Source organism: Geotrypetes seraphini, chromosome 3 (genome assembly GCF_902459505.1).
Source record: "Geotrypetes seraphini chromosome 3, aGeoSer1.1, whole genome shotgun sequence".
Classification (NCBI taxonomy): Eukaryota; Metazoa; Chordata; class Amphibia; order Gymnophiona; family Dermophiidae; genus Geotrypetes; species Geotrypetes seraphini.
The window spans coordinates 162,567,218-162,589,239 of NC_047086.1; the positions used below are offsets into that span (position 1 = coordinate 162,567,218).

Consider the following 22,022-nt stretch of genomic DNA (forward strand, 5'->3'; position numbering starts at 1 on the left):
CCTCCTCAAAGGGTATCTCCCTCGTCGGTAAACTCGGGTCCTCCCTCCACTTCAGAATCGCTCAGCTCTGGAATAGTCTCCCTTCCCCTCTCCGCAACTTGAGCCCCCTTCTACCATTCCGTAAGCTTCTGAAGACTTGGCTCTTCTCCAAAACGTAACCCGTCCCCTCCCTATTATTATCACACCTAACCTCTCTCTTACTTACTTTTTTAAACCCACTGGAGTTCCGTTGCTTCCTATCCATGTAAACCGTGTCGAGCTCCACCTGTGGAGATGATGCGGTATATAAACCCAAGATTTAGATTAGATTAGATTAGATTAATCACCTTACTCATCGTTCCAATTTCCAGATCATTTATAAATAAGTTAAATAGCACCAGTCCCAGTACATATCCCTTTGGTACTCCATTGTTTACTCTCCTCCATTGAGAAAAATGACCATTTAACCCTACCCTCTGTTTTCTATCTGGTAACCTATTCCTAATCCACAACTCAAATTTGTCACCTATCCCATGACGCTAATTATCTCAGAAGCCTCTCATGAGGAACTTTGTCAAAAACTTTCTGAAAATCTAGATACAGTATATCAACATATACACCTTCAAAGAAGTCAAGCAAATTGGTGAGGATCTAGGTGTCATCGTTGAGGATATGTTGAAACCCTCAGCTCAATGTGCAGTGGCAGTTAAGAAAGCAAATAGAATGTTAGGAATTATCAGGAAAAGAATGGAAAACAAAGATGAAAATGTTTCAATGCCCTTGTATCACACTGTAGTACAGCTACACCTCGATTACTGTGTGTAATTCTGGTCACCGAATCTCAAAAAAGATATAGTGAAATTAGAAAAGATATAGAGAAGGGTAACGAAAATGATAAAAGGGATGGGACAACATTCCTATGAGGAAAGATTAAACTGGCTAGGGCTCTTCAGCTTAGAGAAGAGATGGCTCAGGGGTGATATGATAGAGGTCTATAAAGTATTGAGTGGAGTGGAAAGGATAGATGTGAATCGCTTGTTTACTCTTTCCAAAAATACTTGGACTAGGGGACATGCGATGAAACTACTAAGTAATAGATTTAAAACAAACCGAAAAAAATATTTCTTCACTCAACATGTAATTAAACTCTGGAGTTTGTCGTCAGAATGTGGTGAAATCAGCTAGCTTAGCAGTGTTTAAAAAGGTTTGAATAATTTCCTAAAAGAGAAGTCCATAGGCCATTATTGAGATGACTTGGGAAATCCACTGCTTATTCCTAGGATAAGCAGCATGAGGAGAAATTAGGTTCTTACCTGCTAATTTACTTTCTTTTAGCTTCTCCACAGGTATAGGTTAATCTTACAAGCGGGCATATATCTCATCATGACCAGCAGGTGAAGACTGAAAACAAAACTATGGAATAGTACATAATAGGGAATATAAAGTCTCTGCTTTATTTGAGAAATCCAGAAACTACCATTCCATGCTTGCAGGAATTGATAGAGAAATTTGGAAAATTTTCGGGGTATAAGATAAATTGGAATAAGTCAGAAATTCTTCTGCTTAATGTGCTAAAGGTTTATTTGAATCATTCTCATTTGTATGGAAGGAAGATGGATTAAAATATTTAGGTATTAAGATAAAAAATATACTGGAAGACACAATAAAAGAGAATGAAAAACTTTTATTAAAGAAAGTAACAGAAATATGTGAGAAATGGAATCCTTTACATCTTTCTTGGTGGGGGAGAGTCCAAACTATTAAAATGATGATATTGCCTGTGGTTTGTTATCAAATGAGTATGATACCAGTTTTTTTTCAAGGGTCCTTTTATAAAAAGTTAAATGGTATTCTTACAAAATTTGTTTGGCAGGGTAAAATGCCTAGAATTGCTTTAGTATCTTTACAAAAACCAATTGTGGAGGGTGGGGTAAATTTTCCAAACTTTTATAGGTATCATCAAGCCTATATTTTACGCCAGGGTATGTATTGGGTCCTCCCAGAGCTCATGGAAAATACCCCAGATTGGTTGTATTTGGAATGGCGACTCATGTTTCCTTTTCATTTATCTCATGTTCTCAGTATCAATATGCCTAGAAAATATAAAAAGAACAGAATATTGATGAACACATGGAAAACATTGCGATATGTCAGTAATTTAACACCTAACCCAATACATAAATCAACAAATCAATCTTTATGGGTAAACTCCAAGATTCAAATTGGCGGATTTAAAGTCGTATGGAAGCATTGGATAATTGCTGGTATACGGATTTTAGATGATGTTATTTCAAATGGTAAACTGCTTGATTTTTCACAGTTGCAACATAAATTTGGTCTTAATAAATCACAAAGCTTTAAATGGTTGCAACTGAAGCAGGCTATTCAGGAGGTACGTCGTGCGGCCACTCCAAAAGCCATAGATTTGGCCGATGTCCGCACCAAGTTATAGAGAGCATCTGAGAAGAACGAGGCAGCCATTTCAATCTTAGCCACCTCCTGATCCGCCAAGGACCAGTCATCAAACTCACAATCCAAGACAAGCTCCCCACAAATAGTCGCCTGGACCCCCAAGGCAGAGACATCAAAATTCTGCTTAAGAATAGTCTCCAACTTATGCTCCTCAGAGTCCTGTAAGGCAGAACTGCCCGCAACAGGCACGGTATGCCTCTTAGCAATCGCTGAGACCACTAAGTCCACCACTGGCGACTTTAAAGTAGCCCTCTCCCTCTCCAGGATGGGATATAAACGAGCCATGGCGCATGCCAACCGAAACTGCACCTTCAGCATATTCCACTGCGCCAGTACAAGATCCTGAATATCCTGATGCACAGGAAAAGAGCGATAAACAGTACAGATCCCCCTAAGGGGTCTCTGGTGGCGCATCTTCAAAATGCAGCACCGATGAGACCTGCTGAATCAGGTCTGGTAGCTCATCCCTCTGAAAAAGGTGCACCACAGACGCCTCTTTGCCGGAAGACAGGAAACCCACCGCCCTGCTGCCAGCGGTCGTCCCCTCGAGAGGATCCTGGAATCCTCAAAAGGGTCCAGGTCCTCATCCAGGCCAACATACTCCTCTGATCACCAATCTGCAACCCAAGCCACCTGCGTGCACTTGGATGAGGGAGGAAGAGGAGATGCCAAAGAAAAAGAGGGAGGCAAAGCCACAGGGGGTGCGGAGGGACCCCCCCAAACCCCCCCCCCCGGGCGCACATGGAACCAACTGCCTGAAAATAGGTTCTGCACAAAGAAAAAATTAAATCAGGGGAAAACCCCCCAGGGGGTCCCATGGGACTCCCTGCCACAGCAAGGGACCCAGCTGAAACCTGTCCTTGTTTTTCCAATACAGGGGGAAGGTCACCTGAGGTTGCAGACAAAATGGAGGGGCCTGTTTGTTAAAATGGCAAAGTTTCCGCAAAAATAATCCCTTCAGGGCCTGTAGTGGCTGGGAAGCCTGAACTGTCCCAGCCGCTAAAGCAGGCAAGTCGGTATCAGGTGTTCATAAAAATCATCTGAGAGGGAATCCCTCCAGGGGCGGTGGGGGAAGACCGGGCTTCCCCACTGCACCATGCCGATTTGCGAGGTACTAGGGCCAGGGAGTCCTGGATGCTTGCAACCACTGTCAACAGAGCTCCATGACCGCACCAGCCCGAACAGTTGTTTTCAGGCCGGCTGCGAGTGCGTCATGTCTGGACCAAATTGTGCATCACTTCCCCTGAGAAGTGCTCAATTGGTCCATACGCGACCTAGCTAGAAGAAAAGTGCCGGTTAGTCAAAAATATACATTAATTTACAGCATATTTAAAGGGAACGCAACCCTTCAGAATGGCACTATCTCAGGATTTTTTTTTTACTGGCTTTCCAAGCAGCAAGCCTTGCTTGACTTGGGGGGCAAGGCTTACTGTTGAGGCACCTCTAAAAAAATGTTGGGGAGGTGGAGGAAATGGGGGAAGGGACCCAGCACGAGACCCGCCGGGTTTGACACCCCCGAGGTTGGATGGACCCCAAAGCAGGGCCCACCCAAGCTCAATCTGGCCAAAAACGGGGCCTAGAATCCCTAAATAATTTCCAATGGCCCTACCAAGGGAGATTGGTACAGCTCACTCACATCTGCTGGAGATTGAAAGAAGACTGATAGGAATAGGGGAAGGTACCTATTATGTACTCTTTGACAGTTTTCTTTTCAGTCTCCACCTGCTGGTCATGATGAGATATATACCTGCTTCTAAGATTAACCTATACCGGTCTGGAGAATGCAAAAGAAAATCTGTTTTACTACATGGGATCTAGCAAGATACTTGGGAACTGGGTTGGCCACTGTTGAAAACAGGATATTTGGCTTGAAGGACATTCGGTCTGTCCCAGTATGGCAATTCTTATGTTATTGTGAAAAATTGCAAGAGAACCTTGTGAGACTGAGAGGCTGGACATAAAAATGACATATGATGTTAATGTGAGCAAGTGCAAAGTGATGCATATGAGAAAGAGAAACCTGAACTATAGCTATGTGATACAGGGTTCCACATTAGGAGTCACTACCCAGGAAAAGGATCTAGGTGTTATTGTCAAGGATATGTTAAAACCCTCAGCTCAGTGTGTGGCAGCGGCTAAGAAAGCAAATAGAATGTTAGGAATTATCAGGAAAGGAATGGAAAACAAAGATGAAAATGTTATAATGCCTTTATCTCTCCACCTCAAATACTGTGTGCAATTCCACAAAATATATAGTGGAATTAGAGAAGGTACAGAGAAGGGCAATGAAAATGACAAAAGAGAGAAAAGACTTCCCTAAGAGGAAAGACTAAAGTGGCTAGGGCTCTTCAGCTTGGAGAAGAGATGGCTTAGGGGAGATATGATAAAATACTGAGTGAAGTAGAACAAGTAGATGTGAATTGCTTCTTTATTCTTTCCAAAAATACTAGGACTAGGGGGTATGCAATGAAACTGCTAAATAGTAGATTTAAAACAAACTGGATGAAATATTTCTTCACTCAATGTGCAGTTAAACTCTGGAATTCATTGCCAGAGAATGTAGTAAAAGCAGATAACTCAGTAGGTTTTAAAAAATATTTGGAAAATTTCCTGAAACAAAAGTTCATAAGCCATTATTAAGATAGCGGGAAAAATCCACTCCTTATTCCTAGGATAAGAAGCATAAAATCAGTTTTACTCCTTGGAATCTTGCCAGTTACTTGTGACCTGGGTTGGCCGCTATTGAAAACAGTATACTGGGCTTGATGGACCTTTGATCTGTCCCAGTATGGCAACTCTTATGTTCTTATGTAAGTGTAGATGGGACTGAAGCTGACCTCCTGAACTGGGTAGGCAGTGTGCATAATACAGAAACAGCCTGGTGAGAAAGGACACCTCAGGTGGGAGGGAGTGGGTGCAGAGGAGCCCTGCTCTCAATTTAATTTTTTGGATTGTTCAAGTGGAGCCACCTAGTCTGGGATTGGGTGGACATTTAAGAACATAAGAATAGCCTTACTGGGTCAGCCCAATGGTCCATCAAGCCCAGTAGCCCGTTCTCACAGTGGCCAATCCAGGTCACTAGTATCTGGCCAAAATCCAAGGTGTAGCAATATTCCATGCTACAGATACAGGGCAAACAGTGGCTTCTCCCGTGTCTTTCTCAGTAACAGACTATGGCATTTGACTGTCACTTAATTGAACTGTAAACATCAAATAAGTTGGATAAGAATTCACCTGTTTGTTTTCATTCGAGTTGAAACAGTAAATAACTGTTCAAAGTTCACCTGTTGTGACTTTGTTGGTGTATTTTTGAGAGCTGGTTCCTGAGGGATACCATCTGGCCCCAGTCTGCACCCTATAAAAAGACTTTGTGTTATAAGCCCGAGCCCAGACCTTACCACCAAAAGCTTAGTCAGATGCCTGAACCAACATTCTTTCTTGGCCAGAATTACACGATGAAGCATCATCGTGGGATAGAAATGAATGAGGTTCACTCCTACCCCCAAAAATGCCCCTAGATCAGGGGTCAGCGACCTAAGGCTCTTTGACCACATGGCTATAGCTCTTTTCTTGTGGGGAAGACACAATGTGTACCTGTCTCCAGGCAGCCTCCTCCTCCTTTCAGGTAGTCGCACATGTTTCTTCACAAAGCCACGGGTAGCAGTTCGAACATGTTGCCTGCAGCTGACACGGAAGGCTTCCCTCTGACCAATGTTAGCTATTTGGGGGTCAATGTCAGAGGCAAGTTTTCCATTTCAACCGTGTGCAGTGTGTTGGAACTGCTGCCTGCGGCTTTGTGAAGAAACATGTGTGGCTGCCTGAATGGAAGGAGAAGAAGGCCACCAGGAGACCGGTACACACTGCGGGAAGGGGGCATGAACTTGGGACATAGGATGGAAGGACAGAGAAAGGGAGGGAAAGAGATGCTGAGGTACGAGAGGAAATAAAAAGGGAGAATTGTTGGACATGGATGTCTGAATGAGAGGGAAAGAGAGATGGTGCACATGGGGAAGAGAAAATTATTGGACATGGTGGTGGGAGAGGAGTGAGGTAGAGATGCATGGGGAATAGAGAGAGAGGAAGAAATGTTGGATGTAGTGGTAGAGAGGGAACAGAGGGACAGATGGAAATGGATGTAAGAGGGAGGAATGTTGGACATGGGAATGGAGAGATGCAGCATGGTGCTAGAGAGGGTTGATAGAAGGAAAAAGTTGGGCATGGGGCTGGTGGGCAGAGGCGAAAGATGTTAAACAGAGTCCAGGGGATGAGAGAGAGAGAGAGAATGGTGGGCAGGGGCGAAAGATGCTGCACAGGGTCCAAGGGATGAGAGAAGGAGAAATATTGAATGTGAAACAACTCTGTGTGGAAATACAGTGTCAAAAATCTCATTAAATTGTTTTTCCTTATTTTCTTAAAGTAGTTGAAGTTTTGTTTATGTGCTAAATGCATATAACATATTTTTCACTCCATAAGACACACTTTTTTCCCCAAAAAAAGTGGGTGGAAATAAGGGTGCGTCTTATGGAGCGAATACCACAACCCCCACCTGTTTTTAATCCCGGTGCTTCCCTCGCTGGATGGCTGCGGCAGTGAGCCGCCACCCCCCATGCCTGCTTTTAATCTCGGCCCTCACTAGACAGCTGTGACAGTGAGCACCCCCTCCTCCCGGCAGTGAACTGCCTCCCCCGTGCATGTTTTTAATCTTAGCCCTCGCTGGACAGCTGCAGCAGTGACCTCCCACTACCGTGCCTGCTTTAAATCTCAGCCCTTGCTGGACAGCGAGCCCTCCACCCCTCAGCACTGAGCCGCTACCCCAGTGCCTGCTTTTAATCTTGGCCCTCGCTGGATAGCTGCAGCAGTGAGCCGCCACCACCATGCCTGCTTTTAATCTCGGCCCTCACTGGACAGCGAGCCCTCCCCCTCGGCAGTGAACTGCCACCTCCGTGCCTGCTTTTAATTCCGGGGCTTCCCTCGCTGGACAGCTGCGGCAGTGAGAAGCAGAGCGGCGAACAAGGCAGGCACACCTGCCTGAATGGCTGAAGGCAGTTCTTGCGACTCGCGTCCAGCAAGGGAAGCGCCGGAATTAAAAGCAGGTATTCTTCTCATTCTACCACTTGATCGCTGACTTCTTCGACATGCTGCATTTCCTTATTCTATTGCCTGGCATGCCTAGAATGGTAGTGGCTGCTCGTAGAAGTGGGGAGGGGGGTTGGGGGAGGGTTCTGTAGAGGTGGGGAGGGCTGGGGGTTTGTAGTCTCCAGGGCCCATCAGAATACAGGGCACTGGTATGCTAGGTATAGTCTTAGATACTGTATTGTAAAGCCTTATTCTTGCTTGGAGGAGTGGGTCACTTGGGGTGGGCAGAGGTTGGGTATGTGATACTGATGTCGTCTGCATTCATTGTTTTGTTGTTCTTTACTCTATGCTTGAGGGGGCGGGTCTTGGTTTTTCATTCTTGTTCTGCTGGTATTAAGGAGTGTTTCCCATGTTAGAGGTGGAACATACGATATTCTGCTAGGGGGAGCGGGGTGGGCAGGGGGGGCTGGATTCTGTTAATATGGAAAACTTTGATGATCTGTATTTCCCTGCTTACTGCTTGTTTGATTTGTAATCCCTTGGTATGTTTGTTTGTCTTCTACATCATGCTGTTCTGCTGTTTTATTATCAATAAAAATTGTTAACCCTAAAAACAGGTATGGGGGAGCCCTGCCGGGATTTTAAAAAGGTACGAGGGGGGCCTGCCTGCCTTGTCCAGGCCTACCACTAGACCACCAGAGGGGGGACAGATTACAGAGCTTGGCAGGGAGGGGGGACAGGGTGCAGAGCTTGGCAAGGAGTGTGGGGTTAGGTGCAGGGCCTGGCAGGGAGAATTTGGTTCAGAACAGTTTTTTTCTTGTTTTCCTCCTCTAAATCTAGGGTGCGTCTTATGGTCAGGTGCGTCTTATGGAGCGAAAATACGGTATACCTATATTGCATTCAAAAATTATATCTCAAACTGCCTTCTCAACCCATTGCGGCTCTGTGTAAATTTTGGATAAAACATTTAGGATAAAACGGCTCTTTGCTTTAAAAATGTTGCAGACCCCTGCCCTAGACCAATACTCCCTCTAAGGCAGGCCTGCACAATTCAAAAATGATCCGGGCCGCAACAAAGTTTGAAAATGTAGCACGGGCCGCAGGTAGTGGCCAAGGCTCGAGGCACCTGGAAGTGAGCAGACGTTGCCGTGATGATATCACGCACATGCCCAGTCGGTGTCCTTCTTCTTTTTTTTAGTGAATCACTGCCTGCCTATATTTGCATGCCGTTCCCCCTCATTTGCAAGTGCAGATTGGATTGGAGGACAATCGGGACAGAGGTTAGTGAATCGGGTCAGAGGAAAATTGGGTTGCAAAGGGGTCGGTCGCTAAGTGGTCGGGACTTGATCGGTGGGCTTAGTGAATCTAGCCCATGGTGTAAAGAACGAAGAAAAAAAAAGCAAGAAAAGATGGCATGATCTTCAAAAAACAGAAACAGAGAAGACTCAGAAAGCTAGGGGAATAAGGCCAAGATGACTCTTACACCTGTGGAATGATGTGTGGGAGATATTTTGGCTCCAGGGATGATCAAAGTAAGCACAACTACTCACTAAATACCTGGACAAAGAGGCAATCAAAGGTATCACCACATCCTTTCAATCACTGCCAGGCTCAGTTCTCAGTCTTTACACGTTTCAGTGCGTGACACTTGAATAACCTCTTGCATGCATTGAATTAGCAACCCAAGACGTACATCATCTTTACACAGACAAAACATTCACTGCTTTTGGCTCAGAGGGCAAGAAGAGCACATTCAGTTTAATTACTTTCTCTGCTCTCCTTGAGATAATCAAAAATTGGTTTATAAGATAGATCTGAGGGCTGCAGTTAACAGGGCCTTTTGGCCAACAGAAGCAGAATCTAACCATTTGTCACTGGTTTAAAATAGTTTGCACTTTTTTCTCCAAGGTGCTGGGATAGGTTGTAGGTGGTGGTGTCTCCCTCTCTTGTTTTTCTTATTTTTATTTTATTTCTAGCTTTTTTCACACTTTTAGTTAAATTTTTATTCTTTTAACTTTACTTCTTGTTTCTGACCTGATCTGTGCTGAACTGATTGGTCTAGACCAGGGGTGCCCAATAGGTCGATCGCGATCGACTGGTAGCTCGCCAAGGCAAAGTGAGTCGATCATCCAGGACTCACTTTGCCTTGGAGATCTATCGGGCCGATCAGTCTTCCTCTCCCCGACGTCAATTCTGGCGTCAGAGAGGAAGTTCGGGCCAGCCAATCGCTGCCTGGCTGGGCGGAACTTCCTCTCCGACGGCAGAATTGACGTTGGGGAGAGGAATTCTGGTCGGCCCGAAGCAGGGAGAGCATGGGGCGGCTTCGGCGTCGGGGCCTGTTATCCATTTGTGGCTTTTGAGTACTGTTCCCGGATGGCAGCGGCGTGGCAGTGGCTTGGGGAAGGGCAGGGAGAAAGAAAGAAAGGGGGCAGGCAGGGAAACAGAAGGAAAGAAGAGAAACAGAAAAAAAGAAAGGGGGCATGAAGAGAGAAAGAAAGAAAGGTCAGGGAGAGAGGAAGAAAAAGTTGGGGGAGGGAATGAGGTGTGGAAGAGAGGAAGCATACAGGCTGAAAGAAAGATTGGATGCACAGTCAGAAGAAGAAAGTGCAACCAGAGACTCATGAAATCACCAGACAAGGTAGGAAAAATGATTTTATTTTAAATTTAGTGATCAAAATGTGTCTGAATTTATATCTGCTGTCTATATTTTACAATATGGTCCCCTTTTACTAAACCACAATAGTGGTTTTTAGCGCAGGGAGACTATGAGCATCGAGAGCAGCGCTGGGTATTCAGCGCAGCTCCCTGCGCTAAAAACTGCTATTGTGGTTTAGTAAAAAGGAAGGGGGGTGGGTATTTGTCTATTTTGTATGGTTGTTACTGAGGTGACAGTGCATAGAGTCATCTGCTTTGACCTCTTTGAAAAAACCCCGGAATAGGAATGATAATTAACAATTCTATGCGTACAGTGTGCGTTGTGTTTTTTTAAAATTTAATTGTTGGTAGATCATTTTGACTTGGTCATTTTAAAAGTAGCTCGCGAGTCAAAAAAGTGTGGGCACCCCTGGTCTAGACCAGTGGTCTCACTCTCAATCCACGGGCCGCATGCAGCCTGTCATGTTTGAGGCCCTTGGTATTATAAAGAATGATTATTTATGGAAAATATGTGCCTTAAGTGTCCAGTGGTCGCTGTAACTTCATGCAAGCACTTTCCTGCGTCTGTGCGCGATTGTGACGTGGAGTCCAATCTCATGCAGACGCAGGAAAGCGCTTGCGTGAGGTTATAGCAGTGAGGCAGGCAACGTTCCAGAATGTAAGTTAACTATTGGAGGCAGCACAGCTCCGAGCAGGAACGGGAACGCAAGTGTGTCCGATGCTGGAGGTGAGCATTGAAGGCAGTTGCGGACGTGACAGCCAGACACTTAAGGCACAAGTTTTCCATAAAGAATCATTCTTTATAATACTGAGGGCCTCAAAATAGTTGGTCCAAAATCTTGTCTTTCGCAGTTGATACTTTGATAGTTTTTCACTTTCTGCATGTTGCACTGTTTTCAGCTGTGTATAGCTGAAATTATCAGAAGCAATTAAGGAAAGATTTATAAACTATAACGAGTTTTACTTCTTGCAAAGTTGTCATTTCTTTTATAAACCATCAACAGTTTGATAACCACCACTGAATTTGTAGTATATTCACACTTTGTCTCTCAGAATGCCACACGTAGGAATCGTGTGGTAGCCGTCCTCATAGGAACTTTATATAGTGTGATTCTTTTGATTAAATGTACTGGTATTTTTATTTACGTCATACTAATTTATAAAGTGCCAGTGCTCATTTAAAAGACATAACTTAATTATGAGACTGCATGTAACTAATTGTTACTTAACTTTAGACCAGGTCTGCCTCGATCCCCACCGACGCGTTTCAACATTTCATCAGGGTCGGGGACGGAGAAAGCAGAATGGTTCAAAACTTTAGCAAACGCTAATGCTTTACATTACTCGCTGGGGATTGAGGCAGACCCGATCTAAAGTTAAGTAACAATTAGTTACATGCAGTCTCATAATTAAGTTTTTTAAATGAGCACTGGCACTTTATAAATTAGTATGACGTAAATAAAAATACCAGTACATTTAATCAAAAGAATCACACTATATAAAGTTCCTATGAGGACAGCTACCACACGATTCCTACGTGTGGCATTCTGAGAGACAAAGTGTGAATATACTACAAATTCAGTGGTGGTTATCATGTTGATGGTATATTAGAATTGAAATATCTGTGCAGACACATAGCCTTTGAATGTTCAATTTCTTTAATAAGACATTAACTACAATACAAATATTCCTGTGAAATTTTCAAAACACTATAGATGTTAACTGTTTGGCAGTTATGAGAGTCAATCTGCTTCAAGTATTAAAAACACATAAGCAGGAAAGGGATTTTGCCTCAGATTCCTTTTACATAGCTTTTATCCCCCCTCTGAAAATTCACAGCTATTTTACTTAAAAACTGTGGGAGCAAAACTCAGTGTGATGATATATACCATACAAAGTTATCTGGAAACATTTTAACTGGATGTTCACTAGACTTAACTGGATAAGTCTTGTTATTTGGATAAACTTATCTGGCTTACTTTAGGACAGCTAGTTATAGGCCCAACTTAACTGGTTCAATTTAATTGGAAGACACTGAATCAGTGTGGTCCTTCTAAACTTAAGCGCAAAACACAGGGGAAACAAATTGACTCCTGACGCAGGCCGTAGGGCCGAAACATGTAGACTCCTGACGCAGGCCGTAGGGCCGAAACATGTTGACTCCTGACGCAGGCCGTAGGGCCGAAACATGTGACTCCTGACGCAGGCCGTAGGGCCGAAACATGTGACTCCTGACGCAGGCCGTTGGGGCCGAAACATGTACATGTCGGGTCGAGTATTTTTGGAAGAATAAAGAATAACCTGATTGTCCAGATGAGTTGAAAGACATCTTTATTTGTTGCACCTTTGCTTATTGGACATTCCACTTGTTTTCATCATCCTTCTAAACTTAAAACACAGTCACAACATGCTTCTAAAGACCTCTAGGAAAGTGCATATATTATAATACCTCTGTGTTGCTTCAAAGTGTTCTTAAAAATGTTTTTGAACTATTCAAATGCCCAGTATAAGTGGCTGGATATTATACAAAATTGTAAAGAAAACACTAGGGGCTCCTTTTACTAAGGTGCGCTAGCGGTTTTAGCACGCGCTACAGTGCTGCGCACGCTAAACGCTAACACCTCTATTCTTTGTATTTGGGAATTTCTTTGAGTCTAATAAATAGAATACAGCGGCTAAGATGATTTTTGGTGCTTGGAAATATGATAGGGTATCCCCTTGTGCCTTGTCTGACCAGGTTGCACTGGTTGTCAGTTCAGGCTACAGGCTTATTTTAAGGTATTTTGCATATTTTATAACACTTTACAAGGTCTTGCTCCTGAATATTACTTGAGTAGCTTAATAGTACTTAATTCCAAAAAAGGAAGCTAAGGGTTGAATTAATGTATGCTTAAATTTCCATAGATTAGAGAGCACTGGTCCTGGAGGTTCTCCAGACAGTTGGGTTTTCAGGTTATCCACAATGAATATTAATGAGAGAGATTTGCATGTATTACCTCCATTTTAAGCAAATCTCTCTCATAAATATTGATTGTGAATAACCTGAAAACCTGACTGGCTGGGTTGCCTCTAGGATCAGGTTTGGAAACCACTAGATTAGAGGAATTAGGTTTTAGCATGTTCAGTGGAACCTTGGTTTATGAGCATAATTCGTTCCAGAAGCATGCTCGTAAACCAAATTGCTCATATATCAAAGCGAGTTTCCCTATAGGAAGTAAAGGAAATTCACTTGATTGGTTCCACCTCCCCCCACCCCACGAGGCCACTGGCACTGCTCCACCATCCACCACCCACCCACCCCCGCTCGAACCGGCATCACTCCCCCACAAACGCCCCTCCCCTGCTCGAACTGGCATCGCACCCTCCGCTGGAAGCGGCAACCCCCACTCGCCCAAACAAGCCCCTTACCCCATCTGGCACCGGCACGCAGCACCAACCCACAGGACGTGCTGGTGCCAGTGAATGAAGATCCCGCCTCTTGCATGGGCTGGGCCTTGAGCATCTGTGCATTCTCAAGGCCTACTGGCTCTCGTTCTCTCTGAGATTCTCTGAGAGAACGAGAGCCAGAAAGCCTTGAGCATGCGCAGATGCTCAAGGCCCAGCCTAGGCAAGAGGCGGGATCTTCGTTCACTGGCACCGGCATGCAACACCAACCCACAGGTCGTGCCGGTGCCAGATGGGGTAAGGGGCTTGTTTGGACGGGCAGGGGATGCCGGTATTCGGGGGGGCGTTCACGGATGGGGAGGAGCGATGCCGGTTCCAGCGGGGGGGGGGGGGGGTGTGCTCACAAATTGAGTCAACGCTCAGTTTGTGAGTCATGATTTGCGAGAATGTTTTGTTCGTCTTGCAAAACACTCGCAAACCGAGGTTTGACTGTATTTGACTCTTCTTTTAAGTTCCAGGTTGCTAAACTTTGGAATGGTCTTTCTGTGAAAATTATACAGGCAGTGTTTTATTTAGATTTCTGTTGTTTAAACATTTCACTTTGTTTAAATCTGTTTTATGCCACATTTTTATTATAAAATTCCTGGCAAATATTCCAAACATTATGTTGCTCAGAACCCTTTTATGGAGTGGGTTATTAACAAATTAATAGAATGGAATAGACTGCATGGACTACAATGGTTAAATGAAAAGTAATGCCTCCACCTCCATAGCATTTGTTTAAAAGAAGATATTGTAATGAATAAAAACAGAAATAATACTTGGAACTTGCTGTTTATTTACATATATTTACTTTTCTACTTAATCACCAACATTCACCATATATGGACAACGATGGACACGTTTTTGAAACTTGTTGCAAAAGAACAGCTCATCGTATGTCTTCAACCAGTTGCTCAGACCTTTCTACCTCTTCATTTAAATCAAACAGATGCCCTGAAAATATTGCTTTAATTTTGGAAAAAGATGGAAATTGCCTGGTGCAAAGTCTGGGCTGTGTAGTGGATGGTGAAGTTATTCATTTGGAGCAGCGTGGACTTCTGAACAGTTGTTTTAGAACTCCTTTTACAAAGGTGCACTAGCGTTTTTAGCGCACGCACCGGATTAGCGCGTGCTATAGTGTGCGCTAGCCGAAAAATTACCACCAGCTTAAAAGGAGGTGGTAGTAGCTAGCGCGCACTAAAACCACTAGCGTACCTTTATAAAAGGAGCACTTAGGGCTCCTTTTATCAAGGCGCGCTATGGGGGTTAGTGCGTCGGACATTTCATCACGCGCTAACCCCTGCGGCAGCCTAAAATCCTAACGCCTCGTCAATGGAGGCGTTAGGTACTAGCGCAGCAGGCGGTTTAACGGGCGGTATTCCGCGCGTTAAACCGCTACCGCACCTTTGTAAAAGGACCCCTTAGTGTCACGGAGAAGAAAACATTGTATGGAAATTATGCAGGTCCAGAAAGAACTCTTCCACTGTAGGTTTTTGGGGGGGTCAAACACAAAGTACTCTCCCATCTCCTTAAACAAAGCTTTTCAGTCTCCACATGCTGAGGAAAGTCAGGTCCTGTTTCCATCTGCAGCAGTTTTCTGTTCTCATTCAATCGATCATTCTGTCGCGGTTAGACTACTGTAATTTTATCTACCTAAGTTTAACCAAAAATAGCCTGCAGAGACTTCAGCAGATTCAAAATACTGCAGCTAGGGTGATTTTTGGTAAAGGCAAATTTGAGCATATTTTTCCACTGTTAGCTGAACTTCACTGGCTCCCGATACTTTCCAGGATATATTTTAAATGTGCCTCTTTTACCTTTAAGATCTTATTCAGCATTTGTCCTTTACTAACTCCTCTGTCTTGGAACTCTAAAAGACCAGGTCTGGTTAGAACTATGCAAAAACTTAAACTGTCTTTCCCTTCTTTAAAAGGCATAGGCCTCTACTTGTAAATTGGTGAAGTCTTTTTCATTCAAAATAACGGAATTATGGAATGATATCCCTCTGTGTTTGAGAGAACTAGATTCTCTTCAAACTTTTTGTAAGTATTTAAAAACTTGGCTATTCTCCAAATTGTAAACTCTTCAGCTTACTCCTTCTTTTCTATTTTATTTATTGTAAACCGAGTTGAGCTTTATTTTTATAGAGATGACGCAGTCTATAAATTCAAGTTTTAGTTTAGTTTAGTATCATTCTCAGTTTGTTGTATTTCTCCTGAGCTCCTTCACAAAGAAATAATAACTGCAGCTATTTCCTGAGATTAAGGGCTCCTTTTACAAAGCCGTGCAAGGGCCTTAACGCTAGCCGCAACTGCCTCCTTTTGAGCAGGTGGTAGATTTTCGGCTAGCGCACGCTAATCCGGTGCGTGTGCTAAAACCGCTAACGTAGCTTTGTAAAAGGAGCCCTAAGAGTCTGGTAGACCTTATAGATGGTGTGGGTTAGACATGATATGGGAAACCCCCCCCCAACATCAAACCGTATCAATGGGTAAGACTGTGAAACCTATCTTCACAATTCTGTATGTGGCGTGTCACGTTGTGCTAGTCCTAGAGTTATCATACAGCAACAAAATGTCCTTCTTGTGATTCCAAATTCTTCTCAATTGTCCTTTCAAAGAGTTTCAGGGTTATAATGTAATGCTTTGAAAGATTCTCCAATTGTCCTTTATGGATTCATCAACTTTGTCGCTTGCTGTCATGGGTTATTTTTATTTTTTTATCTTTATTTAACATCAAAGAAAAACACCTTTGATAAGGAAAAATAACAATATCCAATAAGGAAATAATTAATATAATATTAATATAAATGTACTATGAAAATAGTCCACACAACTTAGGGAGAGAGAATCAAGCACGGTCAAGGGTAGTTGAATTTCAAAGGAAAAAAAAAGAAAAGAAAGCATATCAATATACTCGTAAATACAGAGCAAAATCAGTTGTACAACTGACACAGCATAAGTTGTAATTGTTGTCTGGCGCTTTAGCTATGTGGCGGAGGAGGCAGGAAGACCGCCCCTCTGTTTTCCTCTACGCTTCGGCATTATATGAAGCAATGCAGAAAAAGGCAAGAATTGAATTGTTATTCTGCCGGCGTAGCAGGAGCCTCTTGCTATGCGACTTGCTCCATCACCATCTTGAATGCCCCTGTCACGGGTTATTGACTTCATTCTTGATCACACCCATCAGTCCTTCCCAGTCCACAATCTTTACTTTTTTGGTGCAACAATGCAGAGAACTCACATCCACACAATCATTGCCATGCAGCGATAAAATTTCAATTGGAGGAACTCCTTCAATAGTAAATCTATCATGGCTTGTTGCTTAAAGTGCATCGTCAAGTGTTCACTATATGCTTTCATTTCACAAGTAATGGCAAAATAGCTTTTTCACACAGACATGTTTCGCCAGCTGAGGTGAAAGATTTAAAAGAACAAATGAATATGTGTAGCACATTTGTGCTGCTGCTACTGAATTATGGAAGTGAAGGCATTATTTTCCATTTAACCCTTCTACTTTGCTTTGATTTCTCACTATTGAATTTCCTTGATTCAAGCCAGAATTATTTTATTTTCAATTCTGCATTACTTGATCCATACGCTGATTGAACACAATAATGTCAGTATTTTTTTTTTCTTTTTGGGGGGGAATTCTGTGTTGCTGGGATGAAAATGGGAGAAAAGGTCTACCCATCCTTGTCAATTGTCTGCATTGCTGATGTATTCTTTCCTAGTAGATCTCTGATGTCTTGTCATCATTCACAGATCTGACAGCTCTCCTCTCCTTAACCACCTTGCTGCTGGGATCACTGATGCTATTCCCAGAACCTGTCCAAAATACCTCATAATCATGCAGGCTTTCAGAATATCCCCAACTAATATGTTACAGATATATCTGCATATACTGGAGAACAAATACTGTATTTCCCTATACATGGGTTTTACAATCCCCTGCAGTGGGTGCAGCTTCCTTATATGGGGCGGCCTATCTAAAGACATCATAGATAAGCCGCCCCTTTGGAAGATCAGCTGTGCATTCCCCTGTACCTACAGCTCCCTCCTGGACGGCTGCCTCCTGCCTTGTCGCGGCCAGAAGGTGCAGGGCAGGAGCAATCTTTTCAGGATCCAGCCAGCCCCGCGCTGCTTCCTCAGTGCCTGCGCCAGTTCTCGTGAGTCCCGCGAGAACTGATGCAGGCATTGAGGAAACGGTGCGGCGCCGGCTGGATGCTAAAAGAATGCTCCTGCCCTGTACCACAGGCCGTGACGAGGCCGGCAGCAGCCGGTGTAGGTATTTACTGGGGGGGGGGGAGGTATGTATAGGCCACCCCATTGTATAGCCCGTTTTAGGTTTTAAAACGCTTAGATAAGCGGGCTAGTAACATGGGGCGGCTTATCTAAGAGTTTTAAAACCTAAATTGGCATTTCCTGCGGCCTATACATGGGGAAATACGGTATATACAAGCCTAGAAACCTCAAGTGGATGTGGATCAACAGGACAGGTAAGGGAATGATTGTGTTTAAATTTAATTTTAGCTAATGCCTACTTGCTCAAAATTACAAGAAGCATCAGCAGGATTTGAATCCTTGCTTTCCTGGTTCTTGACCTGCCACTATAACTACTCCACTGGAGAGGAACTCATGTTGGTAGTCCTCCTCTGAACCGGCTGTATCCTATCTCCATCTTTATGAAGGCTTCTAGATCTATACATTGTATTTGAACTGTACAATGCCAGCATTACATTACATTTCTAAACCGCAATATTGAGGGGTGTGGGTAGGTTCTCGGATTTTGCTATGTACAGGGTAAGGGGGATTCAGTGTGGGGGGGGAGAGGTGTGGTATTCTCAGGGATCATCAGAGTCCAGGGCCTCGGAGTGCCTTTCCGTTCTCCTTCCCATGCACGCTTTCAGTGGTGTGCGAGGGGGGGGGAGTTTGGTTGCTATTCCTCTTGTTTTGTCTCTTATACTATTTATATGATGCATATTTTTTTTTTTATTGAGCGCCTTTCGGGGTGCCTAGCTATTGTGTTTTGTTGTTTGCATCAATAAAAATTGTTTGAACCTAAACCGCAAAACCTCGCGGATCAATGTGGTTCACAAAAATAGAAAAATGGGCATTCCCAGTGAACTACAAAGTAGACATCAATCAATCAATTCAATGCTCTAAAAATTTTACAAACAAGACTGATTTCAGTAACTTTCTGTAATGTATATAAGAACAGGACCTGCCAAATAAAGAACATAACTCCCTATCCCAGCTGGCTGTGTGAAAAATAATTAAATGTTCCTGGGACTTCTTATATATACAACTTCGAACCAGGGGAAAACAAATAAAGCAGTATTACGCCGTGGAAGGTCTGTTGTGAATAAAGTAAATAGTTCTAACAGGTACTCAATGTAATGTATTTGAACTGTACAATGCCAGCATTACTTCATTTTTAACTATTATCAACGTTTTCCTTATACATCTGTGCATACTGTTCCTACTCCTCGATCCTTTAACATTAGTACAGACAAAAAGTGATATTTCTCAAAGAAGGAACATTTTTAATTTGACAGTGCATGATTCCCTGAGGAATATTGCAGTACTGCACCACAACTAGGATTTTGGAAATTTTTATTGGGCAGTCTATGCAGGCCAAAATAACTTCAAGCTGCATTCAGTGATGACATTTTGCAGCTGCCATAGTTATTGCTACAAATGCCAGCAGTTGTGAGAAAGTGGTACTCCTGCAGCTTAGAGTTTCTCTAAGGCTCTAACACTGCCACAATGAAATCCACAAACACCAAGCATCTTTACCAACAGGCAGTATTACAGTCTGATACTTAATAAATTAAATCTGTGATTGGGTTGGGAGACTCTTTGAGACATTGTTTTGGCATCATTTTCTTTTTGAGATAAGATCATAAGAATAGCCCTACTGGGTCAAACCAATGGTCCATCAAGCCCAGTGGCCCGTTCTCACGGTGGCCAATCCAGATCACTAGTACCTGGCCAAAATCCAAGGAGTAGCAATATTCCATGTTACTGATACAGGGCAAGCAGTGGCTTCTCCCATGTCTTCCTCAATAACAGACTATGGACTTTTCCTCCAGGAACTTGTCCAAACCTTCCTTAAAACCAGCTACGCTATCCGCTCTTACCACATCCTCTGGCAACGCCTTCCCCTTCCCGGTGCAAAAAAACGTTTCCTGCCCTGAACAGCTGAGTGACAGGAGGCTGCTTTGGGGTTTCCCCTGCCTCTCAGATGTCCTATTTCTTGGAATCTGTGGACTGGAACACTGGCAAGCGAACTACCTAATTGACATGAAATGCTGATACCACTTCCAGCAGGAAGGAAGGAACGATGTGCAAAGAGACTCTAGTGTCAGAGATTTAAAGGAAAGGCTCCCTACAAGAAAGAGCCTAGAATTCCGAGACTCACCATGCCGAGGTCACAGCTACCAGAAAAACTGTCTTGAGAACCAAAACCATCAGTGGCTCAAACAGAGCTTGGCTGAGACCCCCTCAGAACTACACTGAGATCCCATGAAGGGAATGGGGCTTTGACTGAAGGTCTGCATCCTTCAAAAATCTGGCTATGTCTGAATGAGCCGCCAGAGTAGATCTGCAGTCCCAAGCCGTGAAACAAGAGAGCCCTGAGACTTGGACTCTAAGGGAAGCCACAGTGAGTCCCTTGTCAAGGCCAGCTTTGAGGAAAGCCAACACCACAGAAACCGGAGTTGAAAATGACTCCATATATTCTTAGGTGCACCAGTGTTGGAAAGTCGGCTTCTTAGACTTGAGGAGAGTGGTAATGACCACTGCTGTACCTTTTGCATTATAACGCTTTGCGTTCAAGAGCCAAGCTGTAAGAGTAAAACGATCAGGATCTTCGATGAACACTGGACCCTGGAAAGAAGTTCCGGATGCACCTGTGGCCTGAGATGTGACCCCTCCGAAGACCACTAAGGCAACTTAAAAGGATTACAAAAAGAGAAAAATAAATATGAGAAAAATTTCTGCAAACCACGAAGGAAGGCACAATAACTGAAAGAGAATTACTGAGGAGAACCCACACACAAAAAAATAGGTAACTGCTCTACTCCACAGAAAAACAAAGACTGTTGATCCCGGATGCTTATATCAAGCAGAAAGGTCCCCATGCATGTGCAGTGTGGTGCTGCAAAAGTCTTCATTAGTTGCTAGAATGCTAGATAGCTTCTATACTAGGCTCCATCAGATGATGTCATCCATATGTGGTAAGCGATATCCTGCTTGTCATTGACCATTGACCAGAATTGGTATGTACAAAAGTTAACAAGAGGGGAAAAAAGACAAAGTGGCATTTCTCAGCAAAGTTTGTGGAGAGGGAGTCCAAATCCCACCTCAAATGACCACACTTGAGAGGCCTATAGAGTATGAGACCCTGTCCTTATCAAAAGAAGACAAGATGCAAGAGGATGGCAACATTTTGTGTGACTTACTCAAGAGGCACAGGAAAATAGAAAGGAACAGAAAAAAGAGAAACAAGACGATCACCAACTTTCACAAAGAACAGATTAAGGCCCAGATGCACTAAAGTCAGTGATCGTCTAACAATCGTCACTAAACTGGTTTTGACAGGTTTAGCGATGATCGGATTTGCCGACTCGATGCACAAAATGGCTCACCGCATGGTTTTATGCACGATCACCCATTCTCTGATCCAGCCATGCAAATAAGGTCATTAACATTGAAATGCCATGTAAACTAGCAGAGCAATTGATACTCAAACATGGCTTCCCAATGCACAATAAAAAAAGTGATTGCTTTTAGCAATCTGAAAAAAGTGACTGGTCAAGAGCAGTTGCTCACCCATAGTTCAGCCCTGAAATTAATATAACATATCATACCTTTTTTAAAAAATAAACACAGATGCTGTGCTTGTGTTACACACATGCACAATATCTGCCTCATTAAAAAAAAAACACACAAAAAACTGCAAGCCAAGCCCCTCCCCACACAATGACAAGCCCCCCCCCCCCCGATGATTTTGTCCCCCACCGCGACAGACACACACCCAGAGAGACAGGAGGGATGCCCACTCCCTCAGCAACCCAGTTATGCATCTGGGCCACCTGGACCCCACCCACCCAACACAAAGATCCTCCTTCCCATCATCCAACCAACAAAACCCCAAAAACAGCCTTGGTGGTCTGGGGGGGTATCAACTTAGAACCCCCAGTCCCTCCCCCATACCTCCTTGTAGAAGCTGGCAAGAAGGATGCCCACTCCCTCTTGCCAGCTGGCCCACATCTTCGAAATGTCAGGCCTTCCCTTTCCCGGTGCAAAAAAACATTTCCTGCTCCGAACAGCTGAGTGACAGGAGGCTGCTTTGGGGGTTTCCCTTGCCTGTCAGATGTTCGGGCTTCCCCTGCTGGCTCTGCGCATGTGTGA

General features: G+C 43.7%; 1 protein-coding gene across 5 annotated transcripts in view; it reads right to left on the reverse strand.

The window, feature by feature from the left end:
- NCOA7 (nuclear receptor coactivator 7) overlaps window positions 1-22,022 on the reverse strand; it is a 351,548-nt gene that overhangs the window by 78,192 nt on the left and 251,334 nt on the right. The gene's annotated exons all lie outside the window — the stretch shown is intronic.